General features: G+C 39.8%; 1 protein-coding gene across 2 annotated transcripts in view; it reads right to left on the minus strand.

Annotated features, from left to right (window-relative positions):
- LSM10 (LSM10, U7 small nuclear RNA associated) overlaps positions 1-23284 on the minus strand; it is a 46592-nt gene that overhangs the window by 22301 nt on the left and 1007 nt on the right. Inside the window, exon 1 of one of the 2 annotated variants that reach the window (XM_044061429.1) lies at positions 22735-22925. The exons of the other annotated variant lie outside the window; for it this stretch is intronic. The gene's annotated coding sequence lies outside the window, so the exon portion shown is untranslated. Of the gene's footprint in view, positions 1-22734; positions 22926-23284 lie in introns of those variants that run through there. 2 annotated transcript variants of the gene reach the window in all.

Consider the following 23284-nt stretch of genomic DNA (forward strand, 5'->3'; position numbering starts at 1 on the left):
ATTACACAATTTATCATGTGGCTAGATAACGGTTTGTAGTAGATTATAAACAGTTAAGACTACACATTTTAGTTAAGAGTTGTATCCGAACAGACTAGGTTATACAAAGGCATAAAATACAGTAGTTTTGCTTTGTATGTATAAGGATAATTGTTCAGTAAGGGTAAGACATAGTGAAGAAAGACAGTAGCAGAAGTGAAGGACAGAATTATAATTTGATTTCTGACCTGGCATTTCCATCTCACTTTTAATGCTTCGCTTGAAAAAATTCCTAAACTAAACTATACACAGTTAGGAATGCAAGTATGCCATATAGGACAAGAAATGCAAGATGCAGAACAATACAACACATTAATCCATTTTATTATGGAGACCAGAACAAACAGGGGCTGTGGGGATCTTTCCCTGGGTTGGGAATGAGCGGATCAACTCTTGCCTCACATGAAACTAATGGGTCAGCGGGGTGTACGGGAGGGATCTAGAATATTTGGGGAAATAAAATGGCTGATAGTTCCAGATGAATTCACTATACACACATAATGACTAATATATCCCCGGAAAGAAAGCAGTAAAGAATAGGGGGTTAAGGCGGCTCATTTTCTACTGCAAGTGTTGAGATTTAACTGACAGGATTAACATTCGCACTCGTGATAAAGAAACAGCAAAGACAACCCCCTTTATCAATGGCACAACAGTCTTTGTTTACATTCCAAAGTCTTTCTCTGAAATGGGGTACAATATTAATTTTCTTAATTGTATAAAAGAGGTCTGTACCAGTTAGCTAGTGCAGTTTTGATAAAATAAAATTTTCACTTATTGCTATAAGAAACGTTAAGTCTCTATAATGAAAGAGAACCACTTGAGCATATACTGAGAACAGATTGGATCCTCTGATTTTTTTCACAGGTATTAGGCTAGCTGCCCCTGTGGACCACTTTAAGCCTTGCCATGTTCCCTTTTTCTGCTCCAAATAACTTATCCCATTTGGTTATTGATTTGCCTTACCCATTCCATGGTCAATAATTGTATATTATTCCTAATGAAAATAACTGGGATTAAACCATAGATAATTTAAGGGGATCCATGCATGGAATAAAGCATTCAGGAGCTGCCTCTGTCCATTAGTAGTACAGGGGGCATTCCTGGGGTAAACTTTCCGTTTCCCATCCACAGATCTAACTTCCACTTGAACATTGACAGGGATAAACTTTGTTTTATGGGGATGAGGAGTCTGTTCCCTACAGTGGTATCCTCTACGAGATATACCTCTCCCTCCAAACCATTCTGTTGGCGTTGCTGAAGAGATATTGATCCCTAGACAGAGTATTTCTAATGCCATATGACTTGCTGACATGCAGTCAATCCATCAGTAATGGGTTGGATTATGCTTTACATGCCAGACATAGGTCATCTCTTAGTAGTCTGCAGGATACAGAGTATATTGACAGGGGTTTGAGTTAGAGTCCATATAATGTAGTTTAGACCTTGTAGAGCATTCCATTTGTTGCATGTGTCTGGAAAGATGCATGCCAAAATAGGTATTATATTCAATGACTGGCCTAAGGTGGGCTGAATAAATGGGGACAATGACAGGACATCCCTAGATATAGACACAATCTCTTTGTTTATAAGCTGTGCAATATAGAACTTTCTTAAAACAATGGACATATTTTGGTCGAAAGTCAGGTCACCTCTCCACATAAGTTCCCAAATCCATAACAACTGGGTAAACTCTTTAGGGGCATATTGTCAATGTCGTGCATTTTTGGCATTTAGTTTTACTTCATGATTTTGGCACCAGTTATTTATTTGGAACCAAACTTCCTACAGGATAGCTAAAATAAGTCATTGGGGGAACTGAATGACTGCTCCTAGCTTGCAGTCACCTGCAACCTTAGTTAACCAGAGCCATTTGGAACTGGATTTTACTCCAGAAAAGATGATGCCAAACAAGGTACCTTTCCCTAATTTGATTTTCCGCATCCTATATGTGAGCCACTTGGCAATCCACCAGGTGACATAGGGCTTTATTTGCAGTTTAGCTTTTCTACTATGCCTGAGGGAAGAAATGCATCAAAAGCTTTGGCCAGGTTGAAGCCAAAATGTGTTCAATTTGCATGACAGTGTTGTGTACAATTACTTATGTTGTTAGTAAGAGGATTTGTATAGTACAGCTAGTGAGCAGTACAGATTTACAGGGTCACACTCTTTCCTTCTTGATTCATAGCTATATAATAGGGTAATGACCACCAGGGCCTTTATAAGCTTAGCCACAAAACCCAGCTCAATGGAGTCCCTACGTAATCATTATCAACCTACTTTTCCCTCACTTTCTACATGCAAGTAGGGTGTAATGTCAACTTTCTCTCTCTGTTCTCCTACCTTCTTCGATACTTAGGACTGCTGCAGGTCTTCTCTCACACAATCAGAGGATAATGCTAGAAGTCTACACCTCAAAATGCACTCACTCGAGGCACTCCTTAATGGAGAACATCAACATCTGTGCAGTGACAGAGATCTGGTTCAAGGCTCCAGAGAGCTCCCCTGCATTACCAGGCTATAATTCATACCACACCTTTCAGCCACCTAACCAAAACACGAAAGGCAGAGGCGTGTCCATATTCATTAAGGATAGCCACAACTCCAGGCTAGTTGCTCAGCATAATGCGTCCGAGATTATCCAAGTGCAACTAACTCTGGGCAAGACCACAATCCAAATTGTAGCTTGCTACAGATCCTCCACCATGCCCCAGGATTCCCACTCCTCATTTCTTGATACACTGGAAAATATTAGGGTACAACCCAACACCCTAAAAATGGGAGAGTTCAACTACCCCACCATTAACTGGGAAAACTACTCATGTACCAACTCTTTTGCTCAATGTTTTCTGGAATTCATAAATTCCAGCGCCTTGGATCAACCTATCCACACCCCCACCAGGGGCAGCAATATCCTAGACCTGGTCATTACCAACATGGGCAACTGGTGTTCCACACCAGAGGTCAGTTCCTTGTTGGTCAGATCTGACCACAAGCTAATCACCCTAGACATCCACATCCCGCCCCAACCCCCATTAGGGAAACCACCATAAAATAATTTCTTCAAAGCCAACTTCACACTTCTTAAAACAGAAGTGGGAAACTTCACAACATCCATGGAGATGGACAACAGAGGTACGAATGCTGAATCCTACACAAATGCACTTTATAAATCGCTTATATGAGTGCATGGATTGTGCAATCCCTAACAGAACCAAGATGCTATCCTCCTGCCACAAACAAACTCTACAACAGAACAAAGAAACTGTTGCAAAGCAAAAAAAAAAAAAAAAGAGAGAGAACTCCCTGGTCAGCCTCAGTAAGAAGCAGAGATCCAAAGCTGGCTGCAAAAACAAAATCACCACTGACTCTAAAGACAACCACAAAGCATTATATAGCTATGTCAAAGAATCTCAATGGCAACACTCAGATTTGCTCATTGTTACAGCACAATGACACTAAATATACAGAACCAACTGATATTGCCAACATCCTGGCAGGTAGGTTCAGTGCTAACTTTACCCCCCCCCCCCCTCACACCACTAAAGGGCCCATCTCTATACCGGAAGAATGCAAAGTTCCTGTAATCACGGCTGCACAGGTAAAAAAAAACACTCTCCAAAGCCAAGAACACAGCATCCATGGGACCTGACAACATCCTAGGCTGCGTTCTACACGAACTACAGAATGAACTGGCATCCCACCCAAGTACCATGTTCACTCATAGCCTCACCTCAGGCTTTGTGCCCACTGAATGGTGCACAGCGATGGTTATCCCACTCCACAAAGGGGGAGCCACCACGGACCCCCAGGAACTACCACCCCATTAGCCTGATGAGCCGGGTCTGCAAGGCTATGGAACGTATCATCATGGAACTTATAAACAATGACACTGGTAAATCTCCAAACTCTGGTCCCCACCCAGTTAGGGTTTGCAAAAGGCAGATCATGTCTCCTAAACCTGACAGACTTCTTTGAAGTGGTCACCAAAGCCGTAGATGAGGGTAAAGTGGTTCACACAGCCTATCTAGATCTCGCCAAGGCTTTCGACACCATCCCCCACTCTGGAATTATAGATAAACTCACTAAACTAGGGATAAAATCCCTATGTCACAAAATGGGCTGTCAACTGGCTCACTGACAGAACCCACACTGTGAAAGTAGCAGACTCCAAAATCCGACTTCAGATCAGTGACAAGTGGGTTACCACAGGGTTCAGTCCTGGGTCCTCTCCTGTTTGGCATTTACTTCTCTGAAGTACAGGCTAACACAGAAGATCTTTGGCTAATGAAGTTCGCAGATGACTGCAAACTAGGAGCCATAACTGAAACACCTAACGATGTGGACATCCTACAAAAGGGCCTCACCGAGACAGATGCCTGGTGTCAAAGCCATGGACTCAAGCTCAATGCCAAAAAGTGCTCCGACATCCCTTTTGGTAAAAACTCTGTACCCATGAACTACCACATAGGCAGTAGTCAACTTAACACCGAAAGTGTGATAAGAGACCTTGGGACACAGGTAGACAGTAGTCTCTCCTTTGATGATCACATCTCCACAGTAGTCAGGAAATCCTGCTACGTGGCACACCTCATTACAAAAGGTTTCTCATCCAGGAAAAAAAAAAAAAAGTTGTCACTGTTCCCCTCTACTCGTCACTCATTAGACCCATTATAGGAGTACAGTGCCCCTTTTTGTATGTACCTCACAAGACATCTACAACTGGAAAGGCCGCAGAAATACCTCACGAAGAGGATTACAGGCCTCAAAACAGATGACCTAAAAGACAGTCTCAAAAAACTCCAGCTTTACTCCGTCGCATTATCGCCTACTCAGAGTCTATCTCTGTCTAACATACAAAGCTATGTCAAACCCAGAGCTGTTTGACATGCTCCACTTAAAGAAATCCCAACCCTCTGAGCTACACGCTCTAGGGACCTTAACCTTGTCACCACAATAAACAGAACATGCTGGAGGGATAGATTCCTGTCCCAGAGACTTCCCATACTCTGGAACAAACTACCCATCTATATCAAACAAAGCTCCTCATTAACACACTTCAAGAAAAATCTCGATTGGATAGGAGATAGGAAATTCACCTTGGGGATCACTTCTGTGGCTCTGCTTGACAGGGGCACAGGAAAATAACTTTCTTGGGTGGCGAAAGCCAGGGTACCTTTTTGGCTAGGCTTATATAGGCCCTAGGTCCAATAGCCTAGTACCTACCTATGAATCAATCCAGCTCTTTACAGTTGCACTTGTGTGCTTGGAGTGATCTTGGAGAAACTTCCTCCAACAATTATGTTGAATCTGAGTCTCTGAAAGAAGTGCGTTTCTTCATCATGGAACCTCAGAAAGTAGGGAGTAGACTTTATGAAAGCTTGTTAGCCAAGGCTGGGTAGTGGTATTCATAAACCTGATGATGGAGAGGAGAAGAGTGGCACATGGAGAAAGTTGGCTTTCTGTAGTGTTTTGCAGTGATTATCTTGCATGAGGGATAGGTGTATAAACCCGCAGACCCAAAGTGGGGAAGCACTGTGTAAGATGGAATTTTTTGGGAAGGGGGGTGTAGAGCGATTTGGAGGAGGGCATACTCAAGCCTAGGAATGGATATATTTTTGGCAAGGGACTTCATAGTTTTTTCTGGGTATGAGATAAAAGATGGAGTATGATGCACTTAATTATTTACTTTTTTGGTTGTGATATCTGTGTGCAAAGTTAGTGTAAGAGATGGGTAGAGTTATCAGAGGCTAAGTGTGAAAATGGCTTGCTGTTTTTACTGAGTACCAAATAGCATGACTGCAGTTTTTTCCCCATAGGTTTATGGACATGTGATCATGAATAAGACAGCTACAAAATTAGAAGTTATCTTCTACAAGAGATTAAACATTTGCAGTAGAAGGTACAATGCAGAAAAGCATGTCATCATCCGCATAAAGAGTTACATGGGGGGATGTGATCAATGATAGGACTGATAAAAAGGAGAAGAGGACAAGAAGTAACACCTGCTGAGAAACTACCTACTCCAGAAGTGTTAAAATGTGTTTCAACAACACAGTTTTTGAACAATATAATGCAGTTAGTACCAGCCTTAGTAGTTTGATTTTACTAAGGAGTGATTAGTGTTTAAATGCTCTTAAAATCCCTGGCAATGTCTATGAACAGGGCACCTCTGCACAGCAATGCAGATTTTGTCATTGTGCAGATGGCTGTAAAGTGCTGTGTTCAGATAGGATATCAGGCATTTGTAATGATGTCATATTTATTGAGGTGGTCTATAAGATGTAGAGATGCTTAGAGTCTAATACAGAAATGGGTTTATAAATCAAGGAGGGAAGAAGGGGAGCCTTTTTTTGGCATAGGTATTACTAAAGCAGGTCTTAATTGTTACAATATAATGTAAGTGGTTAGTGAGAGGCTAAGGATGTGGGCCTGACATTTTCCCATAGATTTGTCTGCTATGCGACGGATGCCAAGGTGTATTCTGCATTTTGGAGGCTTCCTTTACATTTCAATTTTTTTCTAAAAGAACTGGACTGATAGGGAGGAAAATCCATAAAGAAGAAGGCAGGAGTTGGATAGGAGTTTGATCTTCTAGAATCATTGCAGGATGTTGGTTATTAATAGACTAAAGCAGAAAGTTGTAGCTCTAGGCCTTGCTGGTGTGAAGATAAATTGTGAGAAAAGAACTGGGTAATTTGTCTATCCACAAGACCTAGCAAGTTATGTAAAGCCTACCAGAATTACTAATTTGCATCTATCATTGATACTTAGTATGGTATTAATTGTGGTTTCAAAAGATTTCTGTGTTGGACAGAGGGAGCATGAATGTTTACTGTGTAAAGGGTTACACTGTTGCCAATTGTTACATCTGATAGAAACCAGTTGGAGAAGATTCATCTGTATTAGGGATCTGGGATAGTCGCTGTTCCACCATCGGCCTTGGCCCATTGTTTAGAGGAACATGGTATTTGCTGTTTAGAAAGGTGAATGGGAAGAACTGGTTCTAGCCAATTTTCAGTGATTGTTAGGAAGTAAAGTGAGCTTAGAGAAGCCAAGGCTTCAGCCAATATCACTCCACACTGATTGTGCTGTGATATCACAATTTGTAGGTCATTTTTACTCTGGGAAGCAAAGAAAGATGAAAGAAGGTGGGGGTTATTGGGATTTATAGTAGGCCAGGGGTTAAACTTAACCTCCCTGACAGTACAGATTGTTAGCAGAAACAGGTAGAAACAGCAGGTTTCTTATTTGTTTGCCTTGCTGGTGGGAAAGCTCAATTCTTTAGCTCTATTCTGAAGTAGTTCTGTCTCTTGTTTAGGGGAGGTGCCAGAAAGAATTACAAGTGGGAGAAGATCCTGAGTTTTGATTAATAAATTAGTGTTGCTAATTGGAGAATTATGTGGAGGAAGTACGGGGTATGCAATAATGATATACGTGTGCTCCTTTGGAAGGTTCTGATGTGGGAGTATGGGGGCAGGCAATAATAATACCTATGTGCTCCTTTGGAGGATTCTGAAGAGGGAGTACAGGGGTAGGCAATAATGATATACATGTGCTCCTATGAAGGATTCTGAGGAGGGAGTATGGGGGGGTAGGCAATAACGATATACAAGGGCTCCAGAAACGGACTCCCTGAAGTGAGCCAAACAGCAAAGCAGGGGTACAGATGAGGTATACTCTTCAATCTAGGGGAAGACTGGTTTTGATTATTCAAGGGTAACTTGCTTTGAGAAGAAGACAGCTGAATCAAATTAAATGGCACTCTCATTGTATTACAAGGGGAGGGGAATGCAAAGGAAAGGGGAATACTTGCTAAGTAGGACACAGAGGCAGAGTAGGATTGGGATAATAAGGAATTAGGAAAATGGGTTGAGATACTGCTTAGTTGAAGAAATGACAGGCTGAATGTTAATTACAGGAATGTGGTGAGGTGTTGTGGATCAGTGTGAATGGGGATGTTTAGCAATGAGGCTATGTGACTGATGGAATGGGGTGAAGTAGATGAGAGAGGAGAGTATAAGGGAATGATATGCGAGTGGGTGGAGAGGTCTTAAGTGTGACTAGAGAGAGTTTAGCTGGGATGAAGTACAGAAGCTACATGCCTGATGAATGGGAGGGGAAGTTGATGGGAGAGAAGAGTATAATGGAGGAATATGGGGGAGGGTGGCAACTGGGGGTAAGGGAGCAAAGCAAGCATGAGGCACAGAGAAGGTGGGATGAGCTGAAGTGAACTCACAACCCTAAAAACTGGTACTGTTTGTAGTCTTTTTATACTGCTTTAGCCTCCACACTTTGCCTAAATAACACGGGGAAGCAGAGGCTGCGGTCCACTTAGACTGAGGCTGGAAAAGCCTTTTGTTGGTTTGCAGGGCTGCCAGGGTTTCCGCGATTTGGGAAAACTAAAATTACAAGGAAGTATACATGGGTAGATGATACCGCTGACAAAGTTTTATTTTACTCAAGGACTATGAGGGACTCTATAAAGAAGAGGGAGCCCAACAAAAGCAGCTAAAACATCGTGCTTTGCCCCAAGTTGGAGACAAAAAACTGACTTCCCCACCGGTGTCTCTAGTGAATGGCCCCTAAAGTATGCGGCATTGGAAGACCACAAGTCTGAATCCAATGCACTGCTGTCTTGTACTGCTATCGAGTCAATACATGCCACAGATGCAAAAAAATAAATAAAAAATAAAAAAAAATAGCTGTTATGGTGTCTTACTTAACCAACATCAGTAACTCTACTAGTGAAAAGCCTAAACTTGAAGCCTGTAATTCTAAGTCCACTGCACTGTTCTACGAGTGAGATTTGGGGAGGTGACATACTTCAGCGCATAACTTGGAGAGGGAGCAGTTGAGTCTGTTTAGTATCACCCTTTCAGTCTTGGTATTACTTTTGAGCAGTCTGCTCCAACATTCATTTATTTAAGCCAGGTAATGGAACCAGTTATTTTGAGACAGGGCTGCTGGAGAGAGGTACGTTCCAGCTTATAACTTATATCTGCAAGCTGCCTATTCTCTCTAACATTAGGCATATAAAAGCAGCAAAACAAGCACAAGGCCAATATCTCAGGATCGGCCTCCTTTTCCAGACACATACAAAATAATCAGGAATCCTGCAGAATGCAATTCATTTTTCATATATTCAATTAAGGGTTGAATGCATCATGCTTTAAGGGAAGGCAGAAATTCAGCATTTTCTGTAATGCTGGACTGATGATAGTAACAAAGAAAATATATGTAATGTATATTGTATTTAAATGGAAAAATGTTAAAATGATTTGTTTTCTTTTCTCTTCGTGCATGATTCCTTATGTCTTAAGTGACAATTTAATAAAGGTATTTAAAAAAAAAAAAAAAAAAAAAAAAAAAAAAAAAAGGGTTGAAAGCATCTACTTTTTAAAAAGGAGACGAAATATCACTGGTAAATGAAAAGCCTTAAATAAATTAAGAATAAATATACCATTATGAAACGGACATCTATAAATGCTAGTAAAAGATAAATTGCAAATAAAAAAACAGCATCATATTACTGCAGACGATTACAGTTACAGTTTGGATGTTTCCCTACAGTTGAAAGGTGTTACCCTAAGTAAAGAAAGGTAATCTACTGGAAAGGTAAGAGTTTGCACTCTATTCACACAAGCTCAGTGATGCATAGCGTTTATAAACCTTCACTCAGCCTGCCTAATGTATTGCAAAATATGCCCCATTTAACTGATGCCCACTACTACTGGCAACAACATTAAAAGTCTTGCTTGCTGTCATCAGATAGATAATTTTCCAAGTTACACTTAAAATTTCATTTTGATTTTCATAACAGGCATTTGTCACTGAGGATAAGAGCTAATGGCCCTCAAAGCATTCACCTAAACTTTCACAGGTCAATCGGAGAGTCAAAACATGACAAAAAGAAGAGAGACTATATTCTCAACTGTCCCTGGAATACAAAGAAGAATTGACTATGCTCAAATACCATTCGGTACTACTAAAACCTGCTGCAGCAAGTTATGAGAGAAACAAAGACAAGGCAATGTAATCATTCATTACATTTTCTGAAACCAGTTTCATCCAATTAAGGATTTTGGGGATCCAGAATCTATCCAAGCCCTCAATGCATGTAAAGCGGAGAAATACACCTGGAAGGACACCAAACCATTAAAGAACGAACGCATGTACTCTCATACTATGCACACCTATGAAGTATTGCTATTTTACCAAAAGCATGTCCTTGGGATGTGGGATGAATCTGTAGCACCCAGAGAAACCCATATGGAAAAAGAACATCCAGATACCACCAAGAAAGTAGCAAATAAGGGAACCTAACTGGAGAAGCAAGCACTGTAAGAAAAATAGTAGCTGCTGTACAACTGTGCCACTTCCCTTTTCCTTTATACTGACTGTTTAACTCCAGTTAAGTGACATACTGAAGACTGTGAATATAAGGTATCCAGGTTTATTTAGTCGATGTGAAGCTAGGAGGAGTGTGTGAGCATTAGATCTTATTTTCTTCCTTTTATGTTAATGAGATCTTGGGAGTTACATGTGTGTGTGTGACAGTGAGTGAGTATATTATATACATACATATATTATACATATAGCTTGGGGGTGCTGGGACTTGTCCCACATCACAAGATGCAGGGAGAGGGGCACTGCCACTATTTTTTTTTTTTTACATTTTGTAATCTTGGCTGTGTTACTGTTTTCAGCTGCAACCTATCAAGATTTTTAAAACCTTGAGAAGTTACAAGCAGATTGAATGAGAGATGATTATTCACAGCAGATCCAAGCTGTAGTGTAAGAGTATGGTAATAAATTAGTGGTCAGAAATGAAAAGTTTTGCCTAGACGTATGAGAGAGCACATTCCAAATTATTCATTTTGCTGGCTATGTGGAGTTCACAACCATTTCATAAGAGTCTGTTAAAAGCAAAATAAAGTGCTACACCAAGATTAAATGAAAAGGCAAAGGAGCAAAAGAAAGCCAAAATGTCTGTTGGTAATAATGAACTGCTTATAAAGAAAACAGTGCACACTTCAGATGGGTACAGAGCTATTAGTAACTATAATAACTAGAATAATAATGTTAAAGATCAAGCTGCTAACAGCAGCAAAAACGAATGTTGATCAGAAAAGTGAATGATTAATCTGTTGTACTCAAGTTAGTGTAAGGGACTGAAGGTAATATACTGAATGAATCAATATTTAAGGCACCAAATACAAGGAGCAAGCTGTTCAGCTTAGCATGTTTGCTTTTAACTTGTACAGAGCAAAAATTGAAGTCTCTCAGTATAGTCTGGCTGTATTAGGAGTACAACAGAAAGAAATATACATGATTTTTAAGGAGTGCCCTCGCAAACTCAATTATAGCAACCAAACATCCTAGGCTGCAATATTTGTGCAATTAAAATAATCTATGCTGTTTCAATTAATATTGACTGAAAATATGTAACAGAAGCACAGCAAATGGTCTGAACAGTAAATCTGATAGTGCTGAAGAGGCAGGAGTCAGAACAGGTGCACGTTCATGAAGCATGTCAGCAAAGGAATGTAGCATGAATTTCTAAGCAGTAATTCAATGCATGCAGGTAAGAATCAGTCCACTACCATCTGTAATTGACAGATGTACAAAAATACAAGTTCTTGATAGAAGAAAATATGCCGGTGTCAAGCAGAAGCAATAATATTTTCTGTAGTTACTTCATCACAGTTTCAGAAACCAAATCCACAGATTGGTGTGTCTTGATGCATTCAGCAATTACATTTTCCAGACCTAGTCTAACTGGTATGGAAGAGGTTGCCTGCAATCTGTGCACTGAACAGTGTCTCTGTTGCAATCATAACTATACCTGAACAGGAATGAAAGCTCACAGAAGTGAAAGTCAAGGTGAAACAAACCAATGAAATGAACCAGCAAACTGCATGGTTAAGTAGGACAAATTAAACACAAGCATAATGTCTCAAGACTTGGGTCACTGAGCCTTAAGAGAGATGACTATCCATACAGTTATCTGAAGTAATAGCAACAATAATGCCAAATTAAGTTCTTCTTTGTATATGATGTCAAGTGAAGTTTCCAAGTTCTGTGCATCTAAAAACATCTCTTGCCAGACAGATTCTGAGTTTACTGTATAGAATCTTTTAGGCTCCACAAGAATTCTAGAGAGACAAATAAGCATAACTGCTGCAGGATTCTGTCAACATGGCTGATGACATTTTAGTCTGAGGTGCTACAAAGAAGAAATATAACTGATTTTTGGTAAATAACTGGGTAAACAGAGGCAGAAAAGCTTAAAAGGTAAACAACTGTCAAACTTGTGCAACTTCTCTCAAGTGAATTGTATATGTTTTCTTCAGTAAATCTTAAAACTGATGCTGACAAAACAGCTATAAATATGCAAAAACCTCATTTCAAAACAGACTGGGTATGATGCGATATAGTTCCACGTTCACTCCTTACTTTTCAGAAGCAACAGTATTGGTAGGAAACTAGCAGAGTATTATGTGGCATACATCATCATCAATGAATCAAAAGAAAAACACTGAATTTTGAAACACAGTGGATTGTCAACTGGCTCACACATAGGCCGCAGGAAATCAAAACAAGGAAAGCTGATTCCATAGAGAGAGTCTGGTCACCAGTGGATTCTCCCAGGGTTCTGTGCTGGGACCTCTCCTATTTGGCATTTAAGGGCTCTGGTTAACTAAATCTGCATATGACTCAAGCTAGGATCAGTCATCGAATCCCCAAATGCCATCCTGCACGAAGGTTTGTCCCAGATAAATAACTGGCACCAAGATCATGGACCAAAACTAAATGCTCAAACATGCATTACTGTATCCTTTGGGAAGTCATCTATCCCAAGGAAATATCACATTAACAATATGCCCCTGATAGCTGACCGAGTTTGATCCAGTTGTTCAGGATTTTGGAATGTATACGGACAACTGTTGACCAACATGTGTCCACTGTTATAAGAAAGTCCTTCTATATTGCACAGCTTATAAAAAAAAGATTGTCTCTAGATCTAGGGATGTCATTACCTCCCCCCTTTACTCAGCCCTCATTAGGCCAAACATTGCATATAATGCCCACATTGGCATGTATCTGCCCAGACACAAGCAACAACTGAAATATCCACAGAGATACCTTACTAAAAGGATACAAGGCCTAAATAACATGTTTTATATGGACAGACTAAAAGCCCTGTCACTATAAATCAGTATACTACAGACTGCTAAGAGGTGACCTGCTTCTGGCATAGAAGGCATCCTCTGACCCAATACTGATGGATTTACTGCTCATCAGCAAGTCAAATGGCATCAGAAATGCTCAGTTTAGGGATATAAACTTCCTCTGCAACATCAACAGAATGGTTTGGAGTGACCTCAAAGAGGATACAACAGACTCCCCATCCACATAAAACAGAGTTCACCCCTGTCCATATTCAAAGTCAACTTGGATCTATGGATAGGATACAGAAAATGTATCCCCGGACTGCCTCCTGTACTACTAATGGACATAGGCATCTCCTAAATACTGTATCCTGTGCATATATCCACTCAAATTATGTACAGTATAATTCTAGTTATTCTCATTAGGGGTAATAGAGGAGATGGGTAAGGACGATCTCTACACACTGAAATAGGATAATATGAGCACAAAAAAGGAAATTGTGCTAAAACAAAGGAACTTGACTAGGCTTAAAATGGACCTCAAGGGCAGCTAGCCTAGTACTTGTCTATGAAGGTTTTAAACATTTGGTCATTATAGCAACTACATTTAAATTATATGCTGTGCCGCAACCTACTACTGTGTATGTAGATGCAAGCCAAAAGACTCTTGGTACAGTTCTGTTGCAGGAAGGCAAACAATAGCTTATGAACCAAGAGCTCAGATATACTCGCAATGAGATGATGTCAGCCCTAGTCTTTGGCTGTCACAAAAATGAATAACTATATCTATGGTAAAAGAGCAACAGTGGAATCAAATCATAAAATAACTTCTGATAATACCTTTGCAAAAGTGTGAAATTAAAGTTAAACACAAACTTGGTAAGATAATGTACAATGGATATAAAAAGTGTACACATCCATGTTAAAATGTCAGGTTTTTGTGATATAAAAATGATACCACAATAAATTATTTCAAAACATTTCTCACATTTAATGTGACATATAACCTGTACAATTCAATTGAAAAACAAATCTGTTAGGGGGAAAAAATATATAAAAAAAATGTACAATAAGCTGGTTGCATAAGTGTGCACACCCTTAAACTAATATTTTGCTGAAGCACCTTTTTTGATTTAATTACAACATTCAGTCTTCTTGAGTACACACCTGCCCATCAATTAAAGAGACTCTAACTAACCCCAAATAAAGTTAATCTGTCCTAGTAGGATTTTCCTGACATTTACTCAGTTGCCTGCTACAGCAAAAGCCATGGTTTGCAGAGAGCTTACAAAGCATCAAATGGATCTCATTGCTGAAAGGCATCAGTCAGTAGAAGGGTACAAAAAAATGTCCACAGCATTGGATATACCATGGAACACAGTGAAGACAATCATCAAAAAGTGGAGAAAATATGGGACAACAGTGATGTTGCAAAAAAACTGGGTGTCCCTCCAAAATTGATAAAAATACAAGACAAAAACTAGTCAAAGAGGCTGCCAAGAGACCTACAGCAACACTGAAGGAGTTGCAGGAATTTCTGGCAAGTACTGGCTGTGTACTACATGTGACAACAGTCTCCTGTATTCTCCTCATGTCTGGACTATGGGGTAGGTTTGCAAGACGGAAGCCTTTTCTTACACAGAAAAGCATCCAGGCCCGGCTAAAATTTGCCAAACAATACATCAAGTCTCCCAAAAGCATGTGGGAAAATGTGTTATGGTGTGATGAGACCAAGGTTGAACTTTTTGGCCACAATCCCAAAAAGGTACGTTTGGTGCAAAAACAATACTTCGCATTACCAAAAGAACACCATCCTCACAGTGAAGCATGGTGGTGGCAGTATCATGCTTTGGGGTTGCTTTTCTTCAGCTGGAACTGAGGCTTTAGTTAAGGTGGAGGGAATTATGAACAGTTCCAAATATCAGTCACTTTTGGCCCAAAACCTTCAGGCATCTGCTAAAAAGCTGAAGATGAAGAGTAATTTCATCTTTCAACATGATAATGACCCCAAGCATACATCTAAATCAACAACAGAATGGATTCACTAGAAGAAAATTTTAAATTTTTTGGAATGGCCCAGCCAGAACCCAGACCTAAATCCAATAGAAAATCTGTGGGGTGACCTGAAGAGGGCTGTACACAAGAGATACCCGTGCAATCTGACAGATTTGGAGCACTTTTGCAAGGAAAAGTGGGCAAATATTGCCAAGTCAAGATGCGCTATGCTGCTAAGACTCCTACCCAAGAAGGCCGAATGCTGTAATTAAATCAAAAGGTGCTTCAACAAAGTATTTGCTTAAGGGTGTGCACACTTATGCAACCAGCTTATTGTACGTTTTTTTATTTTTTATATTTTTCTCCTAACAGATTTGTTTTTCAATTGAACTGTACAGGTTATAGGTCACATTAAAGGTGAAAAAAGTTTTGAAATACTTTATTGTGGTCTTATTTTTTAGATCACAAAAACCTGGCATTTTAACAGGGTGTGTGCACTTTTTATATCCACTGTATATAGCTGATAGCCTGTAATGGATCTGGACGTCCTTGACTATTTCCATAACTGCTTATGTCTGCTGAGAAGCTACAAAAGCTTAAGGTAGAGGGTCTCAAACCCCACCTCACAAATATTCTTACTGCAACCTGCAAAGCTTTTTAGGACTTAATTATTTTATAAAAATTCCAGTTTTACTTTCAAAGTTGCATTAACAGATACTGGCCTTTGCACTGTGAAGCACTGCCTGCAGGCTGTGCAGATCAGTGCATATATACATTCCTTGTAGGGATATTTCTACTAACGTATTGATGAATTTATACTTTTGTTAGATCTCCTCACCTCCACCTCCCCCCAACACACACACCACTGGAGTTGTCCAACTAGAGGACATCAGTGGAGCCTTTTTTTTTTTTTTATATATGAAGTACCCTTTTTTCAAGAGAGAAAAAAATATATACATAATTAGGATCATCATCAGTTCCCTAGCCTAGTTTGAAGGAAATTGGGAGTGTTTACTGCATACAAATTAAAAAAGAAGTTCCATTTAGCTGAAAGGGTGAGAAGCAGGAGCAGTTGTTACAGATAAAGAAGAGTGGTGGTTTTGGTGGGTTTCTGGAGTGCATATTTTGTTTTAAGTGTAAAAATAAATGTAGTCAAGTACTATGAACTAAAGCTGTATGTTTGCTTCTACTATACAGCCTTTGAACGTAAAACCAGACTACATTTAAGAAACAGAAAAAAATGACATTACACTGCAGTGACAGCAGGCAAATTAACATACATATTACGATCTCATTTTACATTATTTTACTTGCCACCACTGAATTTACAGATGTTGATTTTTTTTTTGGGGGGGGGGGAGGGGGGGGTCATTAAAATAGCCAAAATGAGAAACTGAAAATGTTTGTGCATACTCTGCTACCTTCTGTAGGGAATCCATCCGGTTGCCAAGGGTTTTCAGAGGATTGTGTACTGCTTAAAAAATATTCTACTACGTCTGCTTCTTTATTCACATATGTATGTTGGAGACTCGCTGTATTAAGGTTCTTGTGAGAACAACTTAGCTGGTAACATCCTTTAAAATGTTTCTATTGCCTCAACCACTGTACAACTGAAAGTTTGGTTTTCATTACCATAATAACATAGTGGAATTTACATTGCATCAGGTGCAAAGTTCACCTTGCATCGTTATGTTGCCAGATAAACACTTATTTTAATGTATTTGCTTTCATTTTGTTAACCCAGGATAGGGTACTGCTCAAAGAATGACAAAGTAATCAATTAACAACACTAAAGTAATCATACGAAAACAGACTTTGTCAGCAAAGGTTACACTCAATAGTAACAAAAATGTCCAAATCGAACAAAATAATTAAGTAACTGATAAATCATTGCGGCTAAAGTCATTCATACCAAGAAGGTTGCAAGTCTTTTTTGTTTAAAATTGTTGTTTCTTAAAAGTTTTGGATATGTGCGCATGTTTGTATCTCATTGTATGAGTGTGCTTGCCAGAACAAGCCAGTTGGTAGTGTCCTTTAAAAATTATTTTGTTGCCCTAAATTCATTGTTTGTTTGTGTCTTTCGGCTTTTCCCGGTTAGGGGGTCGCCACAGTGGAACTCCGGTCCGCTAATGATTGGTAGTGGAGTTTTACGTACCGGGTTACCAGCCCTGACGCACAACCTTCAATGAAGGCACGCCCCATTCATGTATGCCTCCACACAGAAGACGCTCTAGCTGAGAATCGGACGGGACAACATCTTGCTATAAGGCGACAACGCTACTGCAGCACCACCACCGCAGTGTTGCTCTAACCAAAATCCTGCCACTGGGGTACTGAAAAGCATGATGTACATTTATAATTTTTTTGCCAAATGGAACTGCTTTCCTCACAATGTTATTTTGTTACCAGAACAAAACAACAGTTATGTTGTCTGGAAAGGTGCCAATTCAGAAGAATAAAACCTACTGTTTATGCCTAACACACCTCACGGGAAGGGGGTGCCTAAGGGGTCTGCACTTTGTACTACTTAAAATTGCTGTAAATGCATTTTTTTCTCCAAACCTCCAGCAGTTTAGAGAAATTTGCTAGGTTACAGTTAATACAGTACAACTAGCTTGCCTGTTTGTGCTTCATACATAAGAGCTTTTTTCAGAACAAAAGTAGCAGAAAACATTTAAGTAAAAAATAAATGTCTTTCAGTAAAAGAATTTATTTTCTTTTCTGTGTAGATCACTATTCAAGCTTTCACAGCTTAGGCAGTTACATGACACAAGTCAAAGTATTGTTAACGTGCTGGAATAAATATCTGCAAAACATGGAACTGCTAAAGAACGCATAGGTTAGAACTAGGCTAAATTCCCTCGCAAGCCATTTTAAGCCTAGCCAAGAGTTTAGATTTAACTAACCCTTTTCAAGAACTATATTTATATATTATCCTAACAGTACTTATTACATCAAAACATAGATATTTGGAGGGGACCCATTTGTTGGGATAAATCATTTAGGAGCTGCCTCTGTCCTTTGGTAGTACTGGGTGGGGTCCTACTGCACATTTCCTATTTCCAATCCATTCATCCAAGTTGTGCTTGAATGTGGTCAGAGATGAGCTTTGCTTTACATGGATGGGGAGTCTGTACTAGAGCAGAGAATTTTTTTGCAGAATATACCTGCCCCTACAAACTGTTCTGTTAATGTTGCAGGACAGGGTTACATCCCTGAATCGACTATTTCTGTTACCATTTGACTTGTGAATGTCAAAGCCCATCACTACTGGTTGAGAGAATGCTGTGTATGCTGGGAACAGGTCACCTCTTAAGCAGTCTGTAAGAGACCAAATCATAGGAAATTACTAGGCTGTCAACCCAAAGGTCATTTTAAGCCTAGTCATTTCATCCCAATGTAATAACATGAAAATACTAGTCAATACCCAAGATTGCATTCAGTGATGACTGCCCATGTCCAGGAGGGTTGTGGGCACTATCCCCAGTAAGATTTTGCAGTGCCTCATCCAATTGTCCAGGTTCTTCTTGAACAGCATCAAAGAGGTGCTCCGTTTCACATGAATTGGTAGCCTGTTCCAAAGACTTGGCAGTCACTAGGAGATATAGCTGTCCTTCCAGCATGCCCTATTAAGTCACAGACCATATTCTGGTCCCTGAAACAGGTAGCCCTAGTCCAGTTTGATTTACTGATATGCAGCAAGTTCATTAGGTTTGGGTCTTGGACTGCTCAGTAGGCCAGGCAGAAGTCTACGCTAAGAAGTCTGTACGACACGGAGTATAGTGACAAAGACTTTAGTGAGTCTATGTAAGGCACATGCTGGAGCCCCTTGATCTTTTTTGTTACAAACTTCTGAGGTCTCTCCAGTTGCTGCAGGTGCTTTGTGCAGTACATGCCGAACAGGGTGTTATGCTCAATTACGGGCCAGAACAGTGCAGAGTATAGAGAGGTTATAAAACTCTTTTGCTCTCGAGGCAATGCCTTTACTAATCAAGTGTGCTACACAGAAAGCCTTCCTTACTACAGTAGACACATGGTGGTTGAAGTTAAGGTTGCAGTCAACTTGTGATCTCAAGTCCCTTACCACTTCATGGGTACTTAAGATATTGTTGTTAATTTGATGAGTGAATTTGTGCAGAAGGGAATGCTGATGCATTTCTCTGCATTCAGTTTGAGACTGACTAATACACCAGTTGCTGGTCTGCACGAGACCCTCCTGGATTATTCACTCATCACTTGGGGATTCAATGATTGCACCTACTTTGCAGTTGCTCTGCAAACTTGGTCAGCTACAACCCCTTACTTTTGACATGAACGTCTGAGAAGTACATACCAAAAGGTAGGGGGGCCAGCAGTGAATCCTGTGACACCCCATTGGTAACAGGTCTGCTAGCTGATATGGAGTCACCCACTTTGATAGTGTGTGGCCAGTCTGTGAGCCAGTTGGCAACCCATCTTATAACGAAGGGGTTTACATTCAGTTTGCTAAGTTTATTGGCAATACCTGAATGTGGGACTGTGTTGAATGCCTTTGCCACGATGAGGTATGCTGTGTGCACAGATATACCCTTGTCAATGGCCCTGGTCACATTTCCGAGGAAGTTCATCAGATTTAACAGGCAGGATCTGCCCTTGATGAAGCCGAACTGGGTAGGATCCAGGCTTTGGAGGTCTCCTACGTCTTTAGTTACGAGGTCCATAATGACAAGTTCCATGGCCTTACAGATGAGGCTGGTCAGGTTTAAGGGTCTGTAATTCTCGAGGTTGGTTACTAGACCACCTTTGTGGAGAAGAGTGACTGTTGCCATTATAGGCTATGCCATAAAGATGCTGTCAAGTTTTGAATGCAGCTATAGAGAGACAGTCTGTACTAAGAAGCTTTCTGTATATTTGGAGTGAACTAACTGCTACTTTGGAAACATGAAGGAATGCAATTGTTTTAGGACTTCCAGCATCTGCCAAAGGTCTGAGCAAAAGCCCTTGTCTGTATATTTTTATAGGTAGATGCTAAATGCTGCTAGCTTCTAGCAATGGGGGGTTTGCCCAGGAACTAGAAGTCAGATAAGAAGAAATGATGTCATCCTGCACGCTATCCCAGCAGTAATATTTTACATATTATTTTAAGAAGTCTGAGTGAGACAGAGCATTCTGCATTGTCTTGGACCTGAAAACAACACGAAGAATGATTCACCACATCTGTCCTGCTCTATTAGTACAGTAATAGGGCTTTGAGGTAGTCCACATAAGACATATTGCTTAGGTCTTGCATCCTTTTTGTAAGCCATCTCTGTAGGCGTTCCATTTGTTGCATGTGCATGGACAGATACATGCCGAAAGGGGCATTATACTCTAAGACTGGACAAATTAGGGCTGAGCAAAATGGGGAAATGACATCCCTGGATCAAGAAACAATCCCTTTAACAGCTTCATAATACAAGACTTCCTTACCACAGTGGACACATGATGGTTAAAAATGTGGTTACTGTCTGCATAAGTTCCCAAATCCTGAATTACTGGGTCAATTCTTAGAGGCGTGTTGTCAATGTGGTAATTCGCCAGGGTAGTCAACTTTCCAAATGAAACCATAATGCATTTTTTTTTTTTTTAACTTTTAGCTTTAATCCGGGAGTCTGGCGGCAGTTACTTGTTTGGCACAAGCCTTCCTGTAGGATGAATGAGTCTTTTGGAAATGTTGTCATCATTCCTAGCTTGCAGCCATCTGCAAACTTAGTTAGCCAGAGACCCTTGGTATTCCTTTTTACTTCTGAGAAGTAGATGGCAAACACAAGAGGTCCCAGCACCAAACAGTGGGGGACTCCACTGAGGACTTGTCTTTATGTGGAGTTAGTTTCCCTTGTTTTGATCTCTAGTGGGTAATGAAGGGGTTTATTCCTAGTTTAAGGTTTTATATTATGCCTGCATGGGAGACTGTGTCAAAAACCTTTGCCCCTACATTAGTAAGGTTAAGGTCTAAGATGTTACTCTCCAAGTGGGTATTCTGAATAACTGTTCTATGGTGTTTGTATTGACAAAGTCAAGGAATCTCTATGCTTGTGCACTAGTAGTGGTACAGATTTCTGAGTTTACAGCTGGATAATTTAGATCACCCATAAAAATTGTACTGGGTTTAATTTGAGTGACTCTAGTTCTTCTAGATAGGCATTGCGGCTTTCCTAGGTCATAAGGGGAGTTCTATAGCAAGCCCATATGGGGCAAGAGACCTTTTTAATGGTGATCGGGACATGAATAAGCTCTACTGTAGCATGGGGTTTAATCGGCCTTGATGCATGTCTCTTCTGAATGAAAATAGAGACCCACTATCTTGTCTTCCCTCCTTTGCAGTGGCTGGTGTAAAAGTATGGAATAAAGCCCTGCATACTCTCCGGACAATCTTGGTCACTACACAGACGTCTATGTTCCTCAATTTGTGAGCCAGGAATTTTACAGCTTTCAGAAATAATAATAATTCAAACAACACATCTCAAGTAGTAGATGTCCTTAAAACAGCAGAGGTTCATAGGTACACACACATGGGCCAAAATACAAAATAATAATCATCATCAGCTGTGAATACTCTGGCTCATCTGGCTGTTTCTAAACTCACTACTTCATTTAATTCAGTTGTACTTTACAAGCTGCTGAGAAACTGCTAAAAAAAGCAGCATACAAAGAAATTTTACTTCAACAAGTTGGCAGAGACTCTCTGGCTATTCTGAAAAAAATAATGGAAGTAGGTCAAAACCAATCAAGAGTTTGGAATTTAAAGTGACATTTAGGTTCAGTTCTCAGTTCAACAGAATTTACTACAAAAAACATTTCTTGACAAGAAAATTTACAGGTGAAACTATCTAATCCAGGATCAATAATTCAATTAAGAGAAATCTGCGCAGTCCTCTACTCAGCAAAACAAGACAATGGGTCTTGCTCTTCAATAAACAGTACAGGAAGATGGTAAAACGGTCTTCTCAAAGAAATAAGCGATCTAATCCACAAGAAGAAACTACAAGTATGATTCACATTAAACCGGACTCGATTAAGCCATTGCTCGACTATACAGCTGATACTCTTCTGATCACATAAGTGAATTGTGTCACTGCATACCTCTCAAGTGTACCTCATTAGGAGGAACGTACCTCATTTGGGGTCTTAAAAAGTTCATGTTCCTCAAAGTTCCACATTGAAAGAGTCTGTCACACATTCAGTGTTAGGATTTTTTTAAGTGAAATTCATGCTAAATAGAAATTAATCATATTAACTCATTAAAGGATATTATTTATAAGTAAAACCAGCATATTTTAACCATCCTATGCCCTTCCTAGTTGAAGTTGTTAGTAAGCCGTTAGTGCATGTTCCACATTTTGCACATTTGTTCCACATTATGAAGGCGAGTGTTCCTCATTTTGGGGAAGGAAGGTTGAGACCTATGGTGTCACTTCAAAGTTCAAACACATTGTAAAAATTATAAATTTGTTAAACTGATAAAGAAACCCACGCAGGCACACCGGAAAAAAAAATATTGAAATACCTGTGTTTTGAAGAATTAACATGTTTTGCCGTAACTCAGGCGACACCCTTAAATAATTAGTGTATTATCCACATTAATCACATAGAGTTCAATTATTTTAATTAATTAAAAGGTTGCACACAATCATAAGTGAATTTCAGTCTTTACAGGTGCTTGGAAGTGTCGCGTTATGTTACGTGAACCTTGAGCATCTAAGCCCTGTTTTCAGGAAAAGTGCTTGGGATCAAGCCCCGCGTCTACCCATTTTCACTTGTTACTGTTGACCACACCTCCAAACCACTGATTTTTCCCTCTTTCATTTATTCTTACTCGAGTTAGATTTACAACCTTCTTTATAAAGTTTGATCAAGTTAAGAGCATTACTAAAACCTGAAAAGCGCGTACGCAAAGATTAACAGTTACACGGAATATAGATTCTGGAGATTTTTCTATCCTGAAACAAGTACGAAATTACTCTTTTCTGATCCTCTAACATGATTTTTAAAGGTTAGCTTTTATTTATTTATTTTTGCTCCAAGTTTTAGAGGTGTGTTCTTGAGCGTGTGTAGTT

This window comes from Protopterus annectens, chromosome 2.part0 (genome assembly GCF_019279795.1).
Source record: "Protopterus annectens isolate FY-2018-M chromosome 2.part0, PAN1.0, whole genome shotgun sequence".
Taxonomy (NCBI): Eukaryota; Metazoa; Chordata; order Ceratodontiformes; family Protopteridae; genus Protopterus; species Protopterus annectens.